Genomic DNA, 19,663 nt, shown 5'->3' with positions numbered 1-19,663 from the left:
TGCTTTACCTGCCCACTGGCGTCTTCTGCCCCTGTAGAGATCCAGACAGCTACTTTCTAAGCAAGGATGACTGAGGGGGTTTCTGATACCTTGCCTGCCTGCAGATGTTTTTATGGGGCTCTTATGTGTGATGAATAGTTTTGCAGAATTAAAAAAAAAAAAAAAACAAACAAACCCTAGGTTCAACAGAACTTTTTGCATGGTTTTAATTGTGTCCCTTGAAGGGTTGTCTTTGGCTCGTGCCCTCACCGGGGAGAAGCCTGCCACTAGTCCAAGTTTTCTTCTCTCCAGGGCTGGGGGAGAAGCTTCTCATTATCTTTGCTCTTTTAACATTTTGTTCTACGGGCCTTGGTGTGGGTCTTTGGGCCCTTGTGTGAGGCCCTTTGTGGTCCTGTGACCCTTGGCTTCGGGAAAGTTGTCCTTTCTGGGCGAATTTCTGTTCTGGGTTCTGTTTCTGGAACGTCTCTTGATTGGGGATCCAATTTCCTGGGCCATCTTCTCTGGTGGTCTTAGCTCTGATTTCCCACACTCCAGAAGATTCCATCCCCCAACCCTCCATCTCTGCTGGAATCCGCATGTGGCCATCTTCTGAGAGCGCTTTCTTGTTTTCTTGTGCTTGCTTAGGTGAAGCGCGAGCTGCACAGAGGCTTGTTTGTAGCTCTTACAGAGCAGGTGTCTTTGGCGGTGGGAGGTCGAACCCTGCCTCTGCCACCCAGCCGGGCCCCTTGGGGCCAGGAAAGCGACCCGACCTCTGCACCTTGGGACCCGTCATGGTGGTGACCCCATAGGGCTGTGGTTGCAGGGCTGACACGAGTTGGTGTGTGAGGCACTGAGCGCAGTGTGTGGCCGGCGTCAGTGTGGCCTGTCCCTGTCCTCCTGGTCTCCTTAGCTCTGAGAAGGGCGCCGGCGGGTGGTGAGGACCCAGCAGTGTTTGCCGAATGCCCAAAGGTTGCTGCTCAGGGTGTATAAGGGACTCCTAAATCAATAGAAAACAGAAAAAGTTCTCAATCCGAGAAACTCAAAGAGGCAGCTAAAGGTACAAAGAACAATGGCAAAATTTGACAGTGAGGAACGGGCGAGCCGATGCCGGAGAGTGCGAGAACTGTGGCCGGTGTGAGCTGGCAGCACCATTGGGACGCACCAGGTCCCGGCAAGAGCACCAGACCAAGGGCGACTTTGCAGAACAGTTGGGCATGGCCTTGTCGGGGGGGCAGCCCCCCCAACCCATGCTGTGAACCTGTGGGCACCTCGCAGGGATGAGGCAGGACGCCCGCGGGGAGCCGCAGGCTGGGGACAGTGGGGACCGTGTGAGGCACGTTGAGGCCGGGAGCAGGTACACCGGCCGGCAGCTGTCAGGGTGCACAGCTGTCGGCAGGGCCGTGCCTCGCCAGCGGAGCTTCCAGCTGCCAGGCTTTTCCTGCCCTCCCCGTGTGCACCCGGCAGTGTTGACATGACCGTCGAGACTTTAATTATTTTTAAAGATTTATTTGTTCATTTGAGAGAGAGTGACAGAGCATGAGCTGGGGACGGGCAGGGGACAAGCAGGCTACCCGCTGAGCAGGGAACCCAATGCGGGACTTGATCCCAGGGCCCTAAGACCATGACCTGAGCTGAAGCAGATGCTTCACCCGCTGAGCCCCCTGGGCCCCTGCTGTCGGGGCTGTGATCTGGGGAATATTTTCTGTCTCCCGCTCTCAGATGCTTTCATTCTGTTGCCTTCACCGTGGGGCACCACGAGTCCGGGTCTTCAGTCCTCTCTCCACCCACGTACCTGTATTTTTTCTTGGGGCCTCATTCCTCTAACCCCGTCCTCTGTGCTGTGCCCGGCTGGAGACTCTGTTATTCAGATCTGTGCAGGTCCCAGTTTTTCAGACCCTTCTCATTGCTCACAGGCTCTCCTGTCTTCCACTGTCGGATAATCTCTTCTCTGAGATCTGTTCCTGGGGCGTGTTGTCTCTGGATTTCCTGGGAGTCTGGTGTCACATGTCCCTGTCATGTGGACATGTGGGTCTCATGGTGGCTCCTTCAGACGGATGCTCGCGTGATGACGCCCATGGCAGGGTCACGGAAGACACTGAGATAGAGCCGCCACTCTCTCTTTGGCACCATTGAAACGACAGAGGTTTTTACTCACGGGCGCCGTGCCAAAATGGTCTCGATGATTGGGCACGTCACTGTGTCCCTACCATAGTGATGACCACATGACAGCTTCAGGCCTGAGAAAATGAGAAAAAATAATCCAGTTCTTGACTGCAGAGAATTTGAGAATATACTCATTTTCATTATGTTCTCGGTTGTGCCCCCAGATTTAAGCACAGCGAGGCAGGCGTCACTGGGGCTCTGTAGCTGCCCAGGGCAGAGAAGGCTCATGGCGGCCAAAATAGGTTTCTTGGCAGGAGTCTGCAGCTAGGTTTTTCCAGAGGGTGTTGGCTGGGAGGAAAGGGTATTCGGCCAGAGAAGGGGATAGGCCATGCAGAGGGGTCAGGTGTGGGGTCGGTGGGAGGAGGTCGGGCCAGCCTGAGCCAAGGTCCAGATGAAAGGCTACACTGCAGGGCCTGTACTCATGATGTCTGCTCTGGGTGAAGCCCGGTGAGTTTCACCAGCCAGGTACAAGGTGATCGCTGGCCTTGGAGCAGAGACTGAGTGCGGCGGTGACCGCATACCGTCTCCTGGTGCTTTGCTTTGGTCTTGTCCTAAGTGGGTCCTGGTGGGGGTGGCAGGGAAGGAGGGGAAGGGACAAACCTTGGGGTGGGGGGACTCTTCCCTTTAATGAGCATTTTGACGCAGTGACATCGCCATCAGCAGACTTGCCCATGGTGGATAGAGAGCTCACTTTTGGACGGCAGGGTATCTCGGAGATCAGCAGGGTTGCGTGTCCCCGTCCCCGTCATTAGCGCAGGACAGAAGACAGCACCCTCCTATTTCCCAGCTTTATGATTTACTTAAGTAAAAGCTGCTGCCATCATCCCAGAAGGTTCTTGTGAATTCTCAGAAAAAAGAAACATACGTAACTCCGTGTCTTTGTGGTGCGTCTTGTAACAGCCCATTTGGGGTTGGACTTGTGAACTATTTTTTACATTCCAGCTCTCCACGTAGCCCTTGGAGAGGCCTGTCACCCAAGTTCTGTGTTAGACTGTCTGTCTCATCCCGCTGGGAGACCGTTCGGTCTTCTCAGTGATGACAGGGGTTCGCAGTCGTGCTGGCTAATGCGGTGTGCTGTTCTGGGCTCAGAGACCCGATCAGGACGCCCAGCTGGATTTCACCTGCGGGAAGCGTGATGGCTCTGCAGAGAATGGCTGTGACATGTGTCCCAGGAGCGCTGGTCCACAAGGCGTGGGGAAGCCAAGTCGGTCAGAGCCCCCGGGCACCGTGGTGTTCGCGAGGAGAACGCACCAGAGTTTCCTCTGTTCACCCTACGTGCTTCTCTTCCCCCGACAGGGACAGTTAAGGTACGTGCGCAGTTGACAGCCCTCCGCCAAGCCATGGGTTCAAAGCTCGGAGCGGGTGTTTGCTCAAGCTGAGATGCTGTTGTTTTGCTTTCTGAAATGCTCATCCTCAGGTCTGTGGTGCTTCCCTCCCTAGGCAGACAGAGGAGTATTTTCTTCCCCGGATGATACAGGATGTGACGAAGCAGGTGAGTGTGACTGGATCTCAATTTCCAGCCAGATGTCCCTGTTCTGGGCTAACGTGCACCACGTGGGGCAGGACCCTAACCTGCCCTGATGGGTGGAGGAACAAAACGAAACACAGGGAGAGATTCCTGTACGAGCAGGGAGGCTGGAGCCCCGGGGGTGCTGGGCGCCTCCTTTCTCTCACATCAGTGATGCTCTGCCCGTTCATGCCTCCCCCTCTCCTCCAGCTCACCTACCAGGGGAGCTGGGGTGCCAGGGGCGCTGGAGGAGGGGTCCCCACCCCACCTCAGTGGGCTCCTTCTTGCTGGGACTGCTGCCTGGGCCAAGGCACCACCCAAGCAGCCAACTTTGGGGTTGGGGAAGGAGGGTTCTAATTGCTAAACTCAAGGAAGACTTTACGAGGCTGCTTGCAGTGTGTGATGACCCAGCATCTGGCATCTGTCGTGTCTTTTGGACCTGGCCGGCCTGGCCTTCCGAGCTGGGATTATCCGGTCTGATCCAGGGGCTGCGTCCACCCTCTTCCTACGGGAAGCTGCTGGGGTGATGGCTGGAACCCTGCTCTGTCCACTTCCCCCAGGTGGTCGGAAGTTGGGACACAGAGGGTGCTGCAAGGGGGCCCTGCCTTCTCGGGGCTCTTCCTGCAGTCCTGTTCCGCTTGCCGGGGTATCACTTGGCTCCAGCTGCCATAAGACAGCACCCCAGATGGAGGGGGCGGTGTTGAATGACAGATGCTTGCCTCTCGGCCCTAGAGGCCGATGCACAGGAGGCGGGGGCGGGCAAGGCGGGTGTTCCCGAGGCCTCTCTCCTTGTGTGTGGACGGCCGAGCTCTCCCTGGGTCCTCACGGTGTCATCCCTCATGCATGTCTGTGTCCTGATTCCTTCTTCCTCTGAGGACCCTGGTCACCCTGGATCAGGGCCACCCCAGTGACCTCATGTTACCTTAACTACGTCCTCCAAGGCCCCCGCTCCAGACACGGTCAGGTTCTGAAGTGGCAGGGCGGGGGGGGGGCGGGCAACGCTCCAACAGGCACAGTTCAGCTTGTGACACTGAGTTCTCTGTCCTCCGATGACTACACTCCAGGTGGCTCACGGCCATTTACAGACTCCCTCCAGCGGACCGCTTGGCCGGGATTCATCGAGGTCTCAGACACAGGCTTGAGCCAGACCAGGGTCCCTCTCCCCTGATTCCCACGAGGCTCCACCCCCACTGGCCTCTGCATCAGCGACTTCCTCTGCCTTGTCCCTGGAGGACAGTTGCCACCCTGGCACCCAGATGGAGGTTACCTCCACCCGTGAGCCAGACTATGCCTCTGGCACGGGCTTTGATTTGTGAGCGAGGCCCTTCCAGGGGCCAGCTTGGGCTCAGTGCCTTCTGCACGGACAGTCAGGGAAGGGCATGGCTGAGGTGATGGCAGGTCTGGTCACCTCCCAAGTGACCTGGACACTCCTTTGACCCTGAACTGCAGCAGTGAGCACATTCTAAAGCCATTGTGACCCAGAACGGACTCCGTGGGTGTTTGTATGTGTCTGTGTGTCTGTGTCTGAAACAGACATGTCTACTGCAATCCTGACAGTGGGATGCTCCCTATTTCATTCTTATGGGATCATGGTGTATCCTAAAATCCATCCCAGCAGAGACACACGGGGCTGACATGGGACAGAATCTGCCACTGGAAGGATTTTGCGGGGTAGCTGCTTAACGGTGGTTCCCTGAATTGGCTTCAGTAACTGTGGGTTAAAGTCAAGGGTTGTGTCCAGGAGGAGGGTGAGGACTGCCCAGGACCTGCTCTGCGCGGACAGTTCAGGCCCCCGGAGGAGGGGCGGTCCATAAGCCCGGCTTTGTCTATGTGGTTCACCAGCCTATCGCTCTGACCCTGGCCTTCTCACGATGGGGTGTGGATTGCAGCCATGCCCACGTGCTCTCGTTTGCCACATGGCCGTCGTGCAAGGGCGCAGTGGTCCCACAGCAGCCAGCGGGGCCCCTGGGTGAGGGCTGTCTCACAGCCACAGTGAACAGTGACCTTGTCCATCCATGGCAGGAGGCATCAGAGAAGAAAAGGCCAGGTTTACACTGTGGCTCTTGCCGTGGGCAGTATGGGTGTCGCACTCACACACACACACACACACACACACACACGCACACATACACACGCACACGCACAGATCAGGGAGCCTGGCCAGGTGTTCTAGGATGTGCTCCAGGCCTCGGGATCATATCTTGGCTGAGTAAAGTAACATCTCTTCTGTAACTTTGGGATTACGGGTAGTGGCAAGTTGGACCCATGCCGGCATGTAGCAGTGACCTCAGCATGGCCTGTCAGTATGTGGGGGGCTCAGGGCCTCCACGCCCCGCCCGGTAGCCCAGGGGGGGCTCTGCGCCTTCCTGGGGAGCTCCTGCCATGCATGGTTGGTGAACATGGCTCTTGGTGATAGACACGCTGGCATCCGGCCCTGCCCTTGGGCTCTGGGCGATCTTTCTCAGGTTTCTTGAATGAGCCTTGGGTCCTTCTGGGCACAGGGGTGGGACCACCGGGTCAGGCCAGTGAAAGCGTGGGTGACACAGAAAAGTGCACGGTGCCACGGCTGGCGTAGAGTGGCCCTTGCTAAATGAGACCCTTTATTCTTAATAACTAGGATGACTGTGGGTAATTTGTGCCAACGGAAGCTTCAAGTGCAGAGTGACACAGTGAGCCCTGCGGCCACACAGAGCACAGCCCCAAGCTAGTGAGATGCCCGCTGGTGCCAGGGCACGTGGGCTGGGACTACTCTACACTGGGATGGGGAGGAAAAGGGTGGTGAGGTCAGGACACAGCCCGGATGTGACACGGCCAAGGGGTCTCATGGGCCCTGTCCTCCAGCTGCAGGAGACCACGTCCTTTGGAGACACAGTGCTGGCCACCCAGGACACCTGCATCGGGAGCGAGATCTGTGAGGAGCTCTGGACGCCCCACGGGTCAGGCTCGCCCCGTGCACGGCAGCCCTGGCGGCATGGCCTGGAGACCTTGGGGCTGGGGAGGGCGGGGCGGGCGTGCAGCCCGTCTCTTCCTGTCAACCGCCTCTGCCTGCAGCCCACATGTGGACATGGGCCTGGACAGCATGGAGATCTTCACCAATGCCTCGGGCAGCCACCATGTGCTACGCAAAGCCCACACCAGGGTTGATCTGGTGACCATGGCCACTGCCAAGTTAGGCACTAGGCTGCCGGGGTGTGTGCACTGTGGGCCAGTGCTGCATCCCCCACGCCTGAGCCCCCGGAGCCCAGGTGGACAAGGCCTACATAGCAGGTGCCGGTGCCCGTGGTTATGGCCAGGGCTCAGCAACTTTGCACGGACTCCTCTCCTTGGGCCCCACCTGCCTGACCTAATTAAACCCCGGCAACCAGGGAGGCAGGTGCTGCCATCCCTGCTCCTTGGAGCAGGACTCCTGGCTCACGGTGCCCAGCGGCCACAGACTCACTCCCCAGCATCCGGACCTGTCCCCAGGGTCGCGACGCTGGCTGCAGGAGTGCTGAGGGCTTTTCGGCGCTGAGCCAGAGCACGGGGAGTGCCCTCGAGGTGGCTTCTCTCACTGGGCAGCATGACAGTCACGGGATAGGCCTGGGGTCAGCGAAGCCAGCTTGGGGTCTTGGCTTTGCCGTGGAGTTTGTCTTCCCTGGACTCCCACCTCCTCCGGTCATGTGAGGGCTCTGGGGGGCTGGGGGCTAGGGGTGGCGACGGGCATTGGAAGGGCCCACAGCATGCATGTGGTTTCCCTGCAGGGGTGCTCTCGCTGGTGTGGCGGGAGGGCTGAGGACAGGGAGGTGAGGTCCTGCTGCCATGTGTGTTCTCCAGAATGGTGGGATCTACTTGCTGGCCAACCAGAAGGGCTGTGATGGGGACCGGCTCTACTACAGCAGCTGCTCCCTGATCGCCACGAATGGCTGCATTTTCGTGAGAACTGGAGTCCCAGTTCTCCCTGGACGATGTGGTAAGCAAACTCGTGTGTGCCCCTAGAGGTGACCACACTGGGGCGGGGGAGGGGGGGTGGCTGTGCTGACAGCAGAGTGGGGACCCTGGGGTCCCAGGGAGGATGTGGAACCAGAGCCTCCTCAGGAATAAGCAGGTGTCAGTCCTGGTCCCTGCAGCGAGGGGGGTCGTTGGCGGGGGGCCCGTGTCTGCAGGAGCGGAGCACAGGGGAGCTCGACAGGGAGCTCAAGACCTACTCGCTGTTCCCCACGTGGCCAGGCACACGTGTGTCTGTGCTAGCTGTAGGCCCGATGCCACCCGGCCCCCATGTCTCCCTTGCCCCCACATCCTGGGAGCCCTGATGCTCCTCCAGGGGGGCCTGTCACTGTGGGGCTGTGTGGTCTCACTGGATGCAGCCAGCAGGCCGTGGGCGGGCGTGTCTGCACGGGAGCCCTGGGAGAGCTCAGAGGGGCATCACCGCAGTCCGGGGTGGGTCAGGGACCAGGGAGGGGTGAGCCAAGGGGGCCTGTATGGAGCTGGTGGACACTCGCCTTCCCCCATAGGACGTGGGTCTGGGCACCATCTGTCCCGCTAGCCCATCCAGCCACGTTGGACATGAATGTCCTTTGCAGTGGAGGCGGCTGAGAGAAAGTCCTTGTGGAGAACTGTTTGCTCTTGCTTTTGTTTTTGGTTTTTTGCTTTTAAATTCAAAACAAAAGGAAATGGCTATTAGTGCCAGAAACGAACGCAAGTGTGGGTCCCGCCACAGGCCCGGAAAGTCAGCCCTGGGTTCCCGGCGGGCCCTCCTGCGACATCTACCATCTTCACTCGGAAGCCACCTGCCTGTGGGGACAGGGGAGACGCTGATTCAGAGGCAGGGGCGGCAGCGTGAGCTCACTCCCCGAGGGAACTCCTGCAGCCCTGCCGGAGCTCACATTGGGGAGGTCACATCTGGTACCTCCGTGGCCTTGCTGGGGTTGTGGGCAGGGCAGTGGTTATAAAACCGCTCTGGGTTTCCGAGCGGAGACAGCGAGTTCCACGATGCCTCCTGGCCGGTGCAGGGCGGGAGTTCAGCAGCAGGGATGCTCCCTGCCTCCCAGCTGACCCTCGGGCCACGCTTGCTGTGTGACACTGTCCCCAGAGGCCTGCAGTTCTCTGCATTGGTCACAATGGAGACAAGAGGGTTTGACAGAAAGGTCAAGTTCTTGCAGAAGGCAGTGCATCGTCTTCTGTCCCGCCGGAATGCCCAGCTGTCTTCAGGCCAGGTCGACGTGGCCAAGACGCTGAGCCGCACATCAGAGCCGCAGGCACCTGACCCGGGACTGACTGGCAGTGCGGAGGTGGGGGGGGGGGGGTTACCTGTACCAGGTACACCAGGTGTGCGTGTCCCTGTAGGCTCTGGGCCTCAGCCAGGCCTCACAGCTGGACCCTGGGGACCCTGTGTTTTAAGCACACGCCCAGTTGATTTGTAAGCTCACAAGAACCCGGGGGCTTGCCTCCTGTCTCCCTAAGGGGGCTCTTGGGCTGGAATTCTCTGATTCTGTCCAAAGCGTGCAGGGAGAGAGGGCATCGCGGTCCTTGGGCCAAAGGCCATGCCGTCCTGCCACTTCCTCCATGACCACCTAAAATGATCAGAAGAAATTGTGTGGCACACAGGGCCATTGCACAGAGCGGTAGAGGTACTGCTCCCTCCCCACGACGTGCTTCTCGGGCTCTTATGAACCTCGCAGGCTGGCTGGCTCCTTGGATGCCTCCCTCGGGCGTTTCTGTGGACGCTGACCCATCCTGGGAAAGGAGGAGTGGAGGCTTCTTCTCACAAAAATGTTCACATCATCTGGCCTCTCTTTGTTTTCTGTGGCCTCACACTTCCTTTGGCTTTGTCCTGTGGAGAGCCCGGTGGCTTTGGTGACCCATCACTTTGGGAAATGACAGGGAGACCAAAGGACACATGCGCTCCATTTTCTCTTTCTCTGTGTGGGTGTGTCCAGCTAGGGTCAGGCCCGGTATTGATGGCAGCAGCTGCCCACAGGCCCGTTCACACGAGTGTGGGGGCCACAGCCCCCGTGTCATGTTGTGCACAGGACCGGCTCTCCCTGCCCCAACTTGCCTGTAGCCTGTAGTGACAATGCTCTAGTGATGCACTTTGACAAGGAGGTGTTTTTCATAAAGAAAGACATAAATGAATCAAAAACTTTTTTTTTGCTGTTTTTTGAAATTTTATTTTTTTTCCTGTTTCGTGGTATTTTTGTATTCTAAAACACTCCTGTCTCATCTGGGTTTGAGGGCAGGGACACGTCACCACAATCACACAGGCAGCACCTTCCAGCCCCGCACGTGGCTTGCCGGGCTCTGGTCCAGCCCCCTGCCGTCTCTAGCCTGGCTTCCTCTGTGTGGGCTTGGATCTGGGGTTGCCTCTCCTGGTCCCTGGGCAGCGGCAGCTCCAGCCCTCTCCTCTCTGCGCAGCCCGTGGGAAGCAGGGAAAGAACCCTTGCTCCTGAGCATCTCAGAAGTCTGTGGCAGACGTGGCAGACGTGGCCCTGTGCCGTGACTGAGGCACCACTGCCGTGTGTCTGAGTTCACTGGAGGCTGTGGTGGCCACAGTGAGAGGGAAGGGTGTTGGGTCAGCCGCAGCACCAGCTGTCCCCTCTCCCTGGGCCCCGGGGAACATCCTGCCTTGGAAGGTGTGACTCTTGTGTGCGATGTGGTGCACCTGTGAGTGCGGCCAAGTCTGCCGCGTGAGTGGGGGGAACGGGAATCACACAGGAGGTCCTCGCTGCCACGTTGGATTTGGAGGACGTCCGAAGCCACAGGGCAGAGATTTCATCTCGAAACCTGGCGGTGAGTCCACGGAGTCCCACAGGTGCTCCGCAGTGCCCCAGGGACTGTTCCTGAGCACGTGACTGAGCTGTCATGGCCGTGCCACACTGTGCTGCAGGGGCTTCTGGCACGTTCACGGGGAGGCACAGCCCTCCACTCTGCACAGCAGCAAGAACAAACCTGGAGCTGCGAGGCTCGGTCTGTGCCCCCTCTGCCCTGCACAGCCACCAGCCTGCTTTCGGCCTCTGGGTTGCCCGTTGTGGGTGTGGTGCACAGATGGGATCCTGTCTGGCTTGTGTCACGGAGCAGCATGTCCAGAGAATGTGTCTGCGGTGATGACCAGCCCCTGCGGAGGGCACATGGCCCGTGTGGCCTTCTGTCTGATGAACGGATGCTCCGCGAACGTGTACGGGTTTCTGTGCGAGCGGCTTCTCTTGGGCCTGCACTCGGGCAGGGAGCTGCTGGGCCGCGTGGTCACACCATGCCTTCATCTTTGAGGGACTTCCAGACTGTCCACAGCAGCAGCCCCTCGACGCATGAGGATTCCAACGCTGGTCGGTCCTGACCGCTTTCAACTCCAGCCGTCCCACTGGGAGCGAAAACTTGGCCAAGATCCGACACATACTCCTGCGGGCCTGGTGCCACACCAGCGTCACGTTGTCGTGACTGTCCCTCCGCAGGCCAGCAAGGTGAGCCCCTACCCCCGTGTGAAGGTGGACTTCGCCCTCTCGTGCCGTGAGGACCTGCTGGAGCCGCCGTCAGAGCCCATCGAGTGGACGTACCATAGTCCTGAGGAGATCAAGTGGGCCACCTGTGTGAGCCCAGGGTGGGGGTGCTGGTCCCAGGGTGCCCCCTTTGCCCACTGTAGTGGTTTGCACCCTGCGGGGAGGCGGGGGCCAGAGCCGTGTGGGTAGCTGGTTCCCAGACCGTGCCCAGGGTGACCGCTCCTCGAGGAGACCGGGCGGCATCGGGGTGGAGGGGTGTGGGGCACAGCCAGGCGGCCTGGCTTCCTTGTGCCGGGGCCTTGGGCTCAGACGCCCTGCCTGGCCTTTCCTTTTTGTGTCTGTTTTTCTGTTTGAAAAAGAGGCCAAAAGATAATCACCTACTTCCCAGGGCAGTTTGGAGACAAAAATGTGCTAATTTCCATGAAATGCTTATCACAGAGACTTGGTGAATCGGGAGCCCAGCCCCCCGGCAGTTCTCCCGGCGCTGCTCCTACCTTGGCACATGGCCCAGGTGAACTGCCGACCGGGTCAGCGGCTCCCGACCTCACGCACCTCCTTGCTCCACAGCCTCGGAGCGGTGTGCTGGCTCTGGGACTTTCTGAGACGTAGCCGATAGGTAAGCTTTCCCGTGTTTGTGTCTGAGTCTGTGGCCCGCTGGGACTTCTGTCCTTCCCGCTGCCTCCGTCAGCTGCTTAGTCTACGTGAGGCAAAGGCCAAAGGGCCTGTGGAGGTTTGGTTGCATCTCTGGGGTCCTGTCTGGTGACACCGAGCATGGCAGGACAGCATCTCCCAGTGGTTCCGTGGGTCTGCCGTCTGCCTGTGGAGGACAAATCCTACGTGCCTGTCACACAGAGAGGTCCCTTCCCTCTAGAAGATCCATCTGAAACGTGCGCCTTTCTGCCCCCGCATCTGTGGGTGGAACGAGGCTAAATTCAGGGTGCGCTGCTCCGCCAAGGCTCTGCTCACCCCTGCCTGTGGTTTGCCCATTCCAGGCCGGGTTCTTCTTGCCCCTTAGTGGTGGGGTGGACAGCGCGGCCACTGCCTGCATCGTCTACTCCATGTGCCGCCAGGTCTGCGAGGCCGTGAAGCAGGGAAGTAGGTAGCGAGTGTCCTGTGGCCCGAGAGAGGCTCCAAGGAGGGGACTGGGCTGGGGGTCCTCAGGTCCTGGCCATCTCGGGTGAAGGGGGCTGTGCAGACGTGCTCAGGTGGGGACAGCAGGCCATTAGAGCCCCTCCCTGGGGCTCAGGCCTGCATGGGCGTGGCCATCAAGCCCGCTGTTGCTGCTGGGCACTGGCCGTGTGGCCTGGGCCTTGGGCTCAGGCAGACCTGGGTCGAGATCCTCCCCTGTGCACCCTGTGTCGACTATCCCCTTAACGTGCACGCCGGAAACACGAGGGGGAAGCTCCACCTGGGGAGACGTTGCCCAGGTGAAGGGAGGGACTGAGCTCTGAGCGCTGCACAGCGGGGGGCCGCCACCCGCTTCCCATCATCAGGTGGCTTTCAGACCAGGAAGAGCTGGCTGACTTCCGGACCATCATGGACAAGCTCAGCTACACCCCCCAGAACCCCTGGGACCTCTGCGGGCACGTGCTGACCACCTGCTACTTGGCCAGCGAGAACTCGTCGCAGGAGACGTGTGGTAGAGCCAGGGAGCTGGCCCAGCAGATTGGCAGGTACAGGAGGCGGCGGGCTTGGGGTGGGGGCTCTGTGGTGGGACCAGTGCCACTGGAAGCCTCGCCCAAGCCCACACTCCTGGCTAGATGTGCGTCCGGGCTTGAACAGGTTCCTAGGGCCTTCCATGAGCCAGGGCTTAGGGAGACTATTCCAGATCCCCCAGACCCTCGCTGTGTCTGATCACACCCCTGCTTCCCGTTATCCTTGTGTCCCAGGCGCTGGCGCATTCTGGAACTGGATGCAGCCCCAAGAGCTCGCCCGCGGAGCGCACACTTTCACATGGCTGGACGGTGAATCAGGGGTTGCGTGTGTGTTACGTGTGCACACACACCCCATGCACTCCTGCCCTTTCCCTGGCAACCACCACATCGGTCTCAACATCGAGCCCACGGTGACGGCCATCATGGGCATCTTTAGCCTGGTGACGGGTCGAAGGCCTCTGTTTGGGGCTCACAGAGGGAGCCGCAGGGAGAACTTGGCCCTGCAGAACATTCAGGTGAGCCTCCGGCTGGGCGCTCGTCCCCACACGGGAGCCGCAGGGAGCACGAGGACTCATGCACCAGGCAGAGGGTGCGCCTGCCCCCCTGTGTGCTTGTGCGAGAGCAGGAGGCTGCAGGTTGTCTGTGAGGACTGCCTGGGTGGACACATGTACGTGCGTGATGCGAGTGCACAAGCATGTGCATGCAAGTTGGTGAGACGTGATGCGCATGTGTGTCAGTTTCCTGCATCTCCAGGGAGTGGCTCCCCGTGTCCCTCCCGGACTGCTTCGGGGGAGACCCGGCCGGCTGGTTGGTGGAGGGTCCTTGGGCTCTAGCTGCTGCGCTCTATCCCATCTCTGTTCCTTCCTTCTGGCCACAGCGGCCTCTCCACCTGAAATGCCAGCTGTGAAGGGGGTGCGACAGGGGGCCCATCCCGCCCCGAGCGCTCTCAGCAACCCCCTGGCTCGGGCTCGGGCTCCGTCTGTCTTGGCCGTTGCGCCTGTGTGAGTGATGTGGTGGTGGTCAGGCCTGGGGGACTCTGCTTCCTCTGCACGCTAGAAAGCTTCTACACTACTTGGAGCCCCTTTCCCTGGAGCTGTATGGGGGCGGGGGGAAGCCAGTGTGCCCCCACCATGTCCAGCACAGGGTGACATTTCCCGTCATGTCCCCCAGGCTCAGCTAAGGATGGTCGTGGCATATCTGTTTGCTCAGCTGAGCCTCTGGGCCCGGGGCGCTCGCGGAGGACTGCTAGTGCTCGGATCAGCCAACGTGGACGAGAGGTGCGCACGCCTGACTCCCAAGGACCCCAGATTTCCGAGGGTGAGCGCTCCCCAAAATGGTGTTTCCAGGCCCCTGCCCATTTTCACTGTCTGTGAGACGCATGCTGTGGGGGTCACATCACCTCACAGCACAGGCCACATCTGGTGCTCACGGGACGTCATTGCTCCAGAGCTTCCCAATGACTCGGGTGTTGAGACAGGGCCACACCGTTTCCCTCTGGGTCCCTGTCCCCCGGCCCAGCCCTGCACCCGGCCTGGGGCCCTTCACTCTGGGTCTGGAATCTGTCTCCCCACCCACCTTGCTGGGTCTCACCCGTTTCATTTCCTGGACAGTTCTAGCATGTTCTAGGTCCTTGCTCTGGGTCCACTTCTCACTCCCAAGCAGATAGCTTGTCTCTGATGGGGACTTGACATACTTCCTCATATTGTTTGCTGCTCAGAAACACTCAGATCCTCCCTGTTGTTCTTCAGATAAATTTCAGCTGAATCTTCGTGTGCGCGGCAGAGGCCGGGAGCACTGCTCCAGCTTCGTCTCTCTGCTTCTCTTAGGCGGGGCCTTGCTCAGGTGTTCTCACTGCTCCTTGTTAGCAGAGGATGTCAGGAAATTCCTCTGTCATTTATTCATCTGTTCCTCTGTGTATCAGTCCATCTGTCCATCGGCCCACCCATCCATCCGCCCACCCATCTGTCCATCCGTCCATCCGTCCATCCGTCCGTCCGTCCTTCCATCCATCCATCTGTCCACTCTTCCATCCGTCCATCTGCCCATCAGTCCATCAGTCTGCCCACTCACATGTTCATCTATCCATCTTCCTATCTGTGGCATGAAGGTCTTAAATCTTCCTACATCCTTGAATGTCCGCAGATGTGTTCTCTATTAAACACTACTTTGGACTTTTGGATCCTGTTTCCTAATTATGACAAATTGAGGTTAGCACCCTCTAGCTAGTAAAAAATATTCTCACCATTCTCATGCACATTTTGTCAATTTTCATTGCTTTTCTGTTACCATCAGTGCTTCTTTCAGGAAGTGATGTTTCAGGAGGGGTGGACAGCTGGTGCATGTCCTGAATCCCATGGAGTGGGGAATGGTGGCATGTTTTGCTCTGTTGGCCTTTGAACATGGGTTTGACTTGTCATCGTTGATATGGTGCCACTGCTGTAACGGTTTTATTGCACATTCCCTATCACAACGCTTACCGTTGTCTTCTGGGATTTAATATCAAAGCCAACAATAATAGTGGTTTCTTTCCAGCGGGGGGTGGGTAGTGGCTTCTGGGGGCTTAAAGGTTCTCCATGGTGCCTATTTACATATTTATCTGTTTTTCATCACTTTTTGCTACCAAGCCTCTTACAGATCATAGAAGTCTGTCTACAGAAATGTTTCAGTTGTCCTTCCTCTGTCCCCGCTGGACAACTATCCCTCACTGTGTCCCCATCTATGATCTCCCTGTTGCTCGCATCCTGGGGGGGGACCTCTGGTCTACAGTCTCTGCCGTGTTGGTTCTCTGTTAAATGTGACTTTTCATCCTAACTTCAGTTCCATTACATTCCGATTTGCTCACTCTTCGAGGAATTGATAAAATTCCGTGGAAATTTTACGTGTGACGTGGGTCACATGTCAGGTGGTCTTCTTGGTGCCATGAACAAAACAGAAAAGTAATTTCTATTTTATTCTAGTGGAAGGAGGCAGGTAATAGGAAAACTAATCATGTGTGTAGGAAGTGGAAAGTCTATAGAGAAAACCAGGGTAGGCACGGGGGGCGGGGGTGTGAATTTGGGCAACACCCCTGCGCCCCAGATGCCATGCATCGTCGTCATTTTCGTGCACCTCCAGGAGAGGTCTGATTTCCCTCATGATTTCTTCTCACCTGTTGGCTACTCGAGAGTGTGCCGTTGGAGTCCCGCGTATTTGGGGGTTTCTGAACTTTCCGTGTGTCCCCAAGTCTGTTGCCCTTTTCCTCTACGGTTGGGAAGCAGGCTTTTCCAGTGTTCTGAAATTCATAGAGGCCGGTTTTACAGCCTGGCATCTGGTCTGTTCTGGAGAACGTCCCGTGTGCCTTGAGGAGAATGTGTGCTCTGCGGTCGTGGGCAGAATGTTCTAGAGAGGTCGCTTAGGGCTCGTTGGTTTGTAGGGTTCGAGTTTTTCATCCCCTTGTTGGTTTTCTGGTTCAGTTCTGTGCATCACTGAAAGGGGTGTTAAAGCTTCCAAGTGTTACAGCTGAATCTAGAGAATTCAAGTGTCGCACTGGAAAACATTCACGCAGAAGTGGGCGCTGACGGAGGTCCCTGGCGAGACCCGCTGGGCCCTGGGGCTTGGCATTGAGCTAGCTGGTCCCACCATCTGTGTGAGTCTCCGGGACAGATGAGTGGGAGGTAACCATGAAGGCTCCAGGTGTCTCCTGGTATTGCCCACACATGGACCTGGGTGCCCCAAAGGTGACTGTGTCCTTCTGATGGGGGCAGGACAGGCCTCCCCAAGGAGGTGACATTGGAGCTGAGGCTAGAGGAAGACTAGGTGGGCGGTGGGGAGCAAGAAGGAGGGCTTGGTCACTGGGGGTCCTGGAGACCCTGAATGAAGGTGAGATCTGTCCTGCTATTCTCCGGAAAAGCCAGTGCCACCGTCGGTCTGTCGTCGGCTCTGGTTGTATATTCTGGGGCACAGTGGGAGTTGAGAGGAGATTTGAGCAAATACTCAGAAATGCAAGAAGGGTTTATGTGAGCCTCCGTGGGAGGCTAGCTCTTTCGAACCATGCTAGGGGCGTCCCATGGCCAGCATGACCCAGGAGTCTGTGCTGAGCTGTTCATTCTTAGGGACAGCAGGATCCCTGAGGCAGGGCGCAGGGCTGGTCTGTCGGGCTGCCCTGCCTGACCTTGGTCCTGGCATCAGCCTCCTGGGGCTGCTGGAGCCAAACCCCCAGGCCAGCGTCTTAAACGACGGACCCTCTCATTGTGCTGGAGGCTGAAATCAGGTCATCTGCAGGCACTGCTCCCTGCCGGGACACTCCAAGGGGGGTCCTTCGTCCAGCTCCCGGGGCTTCCTGGGCCACGGCCACACCCCCCATTCTGTCTTCATGCAGCTTCTCCCCATGCGTCCCGTTCCATCTTGTACAAAGGCTCCCCACGCCCAGGGCCAGCTTATCTCAAGTTTCTTCACTCTGTTACATCTACAAAAACCTTTATTTTCCCAAATAAACCCACAGTTTGTAGGTTCTGGTGCTTGGAGCCTGAACAGACCTAAGTCCCTCAGCCCTCAGAACTAGTCTGGTCCTTTCTCCAAACATGGCACCGGGTGGTGACAGGGAGTAAGAACGCACGTCTGCTTGGGGCCCCATGGGGACCTGCCCCTCCCCCTGGCCCCAGTCCCACCAGCTGTTGGGACCCCAAGCTCGCCTCTAGCACCAGCCTGCTGCCTCTCCCTCCTCGGCAGGAAGACATGGGCATGACATACACGGAGCTGTCTGTCTACAGCCGCCTCTGGAAGGTCGCCAAGGCTGGGCCCTACAGCATGTTCTGAAGACTCCTCACCATGTGGAAAGAGGTGTGCTCCCCGCGGCAGGTACGGCGCGCACGGCAGTCCTCAGGGGGAGCCGCAGACTCGGTCCCTGCGGGGATGATCTGGCTGGGGGCAGCAAGTCGGCCTGCGTGGCCTAAAATGGTGGTGCTCTGTCGCCCAGGACACCAGCGCCCAGTTGTCAGGTCCTCTGCGTGGGAACACCGCCCGGTGTCCGGCTTACGTGGTGGTCCCCACGGAATCGCCTGGAATCCTCTCGCCGCATGTCTTTCCACTCGCCCTGCTCAGCTCCACTGACGCGGCGTCCTGGGGCCACCTGGGACAGCCCCCCAGCCACCCTCGGACAGGGACATTCATCTGCGGCTGCCGGGGGGTGGCTGGCACGCAGGGGGCACTAGTGTGTGCAGTGTGAGATGAGCGGGAGTCCCGGCCTGGATCCCTATGCCCGGCGACCCACAGCCCCGTCTGTCCTCGCCCACCAGGTGGCTGACAGGGTGAGGCGCTTCTCCAAGTACCAGGCAAACAGACACAATACGACCACACTGACGCCCGCGTACCACGCGGAGAGCTACAGCCCCGATGACAACAGGTTTGACCTGCGGCCGTTCCTATACTGCGCCAGCTGGCCCTGGCAGTTCCAGTGCATGGAGGATGCGGTGAGTTGGACGCAGGTGTTTCCCTATATCTGGCATCCATCTCGGAGATGCTGGCTGGCTCCCGCTGAGGGCTGGAAAGCTTTCTGTGGGCGACAGTGTCGTGACTGTCCTCGTGTCTGCCAAGAGACGCGCGTCGGGCGTTTGCTGTTCCTGCCGTGTTACTCACAGGAGCAGCCATGGGGACAGGGGGCCCTCGCTGTCGCTTCCAGACAGCTCCGGCATCCGGCCGGGCTCACGTCTTGTAAGCTGCCCGGCCTCACCGTTCCTCTTCTGGTTAGTGATTATGTGGCGAAGAAGGGATTGGTAAGCCCAGCCTACAAGGCAAGGCCCACCTGCCTTTTTCAAGCCCAGTGCTGGAGTCTGGTGCCCGTGGGCCGCACCCCCCGGTACAGGTAGTGTAGCCCATGGGCTGGAAAGAGAGGCAGGCCTGCGGGTACGGAGGGAGGCTGGCCTGCGGGGAGCCCCGATACACTGACCACAATGAGCTGAGACAAGGGCCGTATTGCGCCAGCGATCGCAACGGACTCAATGGACACAGCGTCTATCTGGTGATCCAGGGAGGCATCTGCATAGGCGACGTGGATCCAGAAGAGTCACCCCGAGTCAAACTCATGTCCAGCCTGCAGTTCTTGGGGGCAGAGTCATGCCAGGGGACAACAGGCTGTGTCTGGAGATGTTCTCGGGGATCAGGCCTGGGGGGTTGTCTGTGTCACTGGCCTCTGGTGGGCAGAGTGCGGGGACGCCACTGGCTTCCAGAAGTGCCCAGGTTGGCCCCGATGGGTTTCCCCAAATCAGGAATGGGGTTCAGAGACCGTGCAGGTGTCAACCCCTCAGAAAAAACACATGGTGAGAGATATAGTCCATTCTGGTCTTGTGCGGCAGGGACCGTCCCCCAGACTCGTCCCGTGCACGTGCTCCGTGTTCTTCCTGCATCCTCATGGATCCTGGGGACGGCTCATGGCTGCTTGTCCAACCCATGACCGCTACCCTGATACGGAGCGAACCGCTGGGTTCTCACCGTGTGGACACTCACATGACCTCTCCATCTAGGTTGTCCAGCTTGAGAGCAGAGGCCAAAAGGACCTGGACGGGGTGGACTGACGCGACTCCTGCACAGAGCGTCCCTCCCGTGAGGCTGCCGTGTGGGACCGTAGGTCGGGGCCCAGCCACCCGGGCTGGAAGACCACACCAGCCTCTTGTTTCCTATCTCACGGGAGAGGGATCTCTCCATTCGAGTGCCTTCAAGAAAGGCTCCAATAAAGAGAATGTGGTTTCTGGGAGCAGACTCTACATATGTGGTGGGATGAAGATCCCCCCTTGTCCATCCCCTCCAAGTCCCCCTGGGTTCCCTGAATCCTCTCTCTGGGCCTTAAGCCCCAGGGGATCACAGCCTCCCAGCTGCAGAGTGAAGCTGAGATGGGGTGGGCCTCACACACTCACAGT

At 58.8% G+C, this 19,663-nt stretch overlaps 1 pseudogene across 1 annotated transcript; it reads left to right on the top strand.

The window, feature by feature from the left end:
• The first annotated feature begins 1,256 nt into the window (after positions 1–1,256).
• On the top strand, positions 1,257–19,444 carry LOC309853298 (glutamine-dependent NAD(+) synthetase-like; annotated as a pseudogene). Its single transcript, XR_014316603.1, has 15 exons — positions 1,257–1,307; positions 3,232–3,449; positions 3,583–3,634; positions 6,497–6,585; positions 6,701–6,818; positions 7,463–7,598; positions 10,340–10,414; positions 11,074–11,195; positions 11,686–11,734; positions 12,111–12,213; positions 12,623–12,791; positions 13,008–13,288; positions 13,944–14,090; positions 17,481–18,220; positions 19,271–19,444. The product of XR_014316603.1 is annotated as a glutamine-dependent NAD(+) synthetase-like (transcript).
• The last annotated feature ends 219 nt before the right edge of the window (positions 19,445–19,663 follow it).

The sequence above is a fragment of the Mustela nivalis genome, assembly GCF_964662115.1.
Source record: "Mustela nivalis genome assembly, chromosome: 18".
Lineage (NCBI taxonomy): Eukaryota > Metazoa > Chordata > Mammalia > Carnivora > Mustelidae > Mustela > Mustela nivalis.
This window is presented reverse-complemented; position numbering and strand designations above follow the sequence as displayed.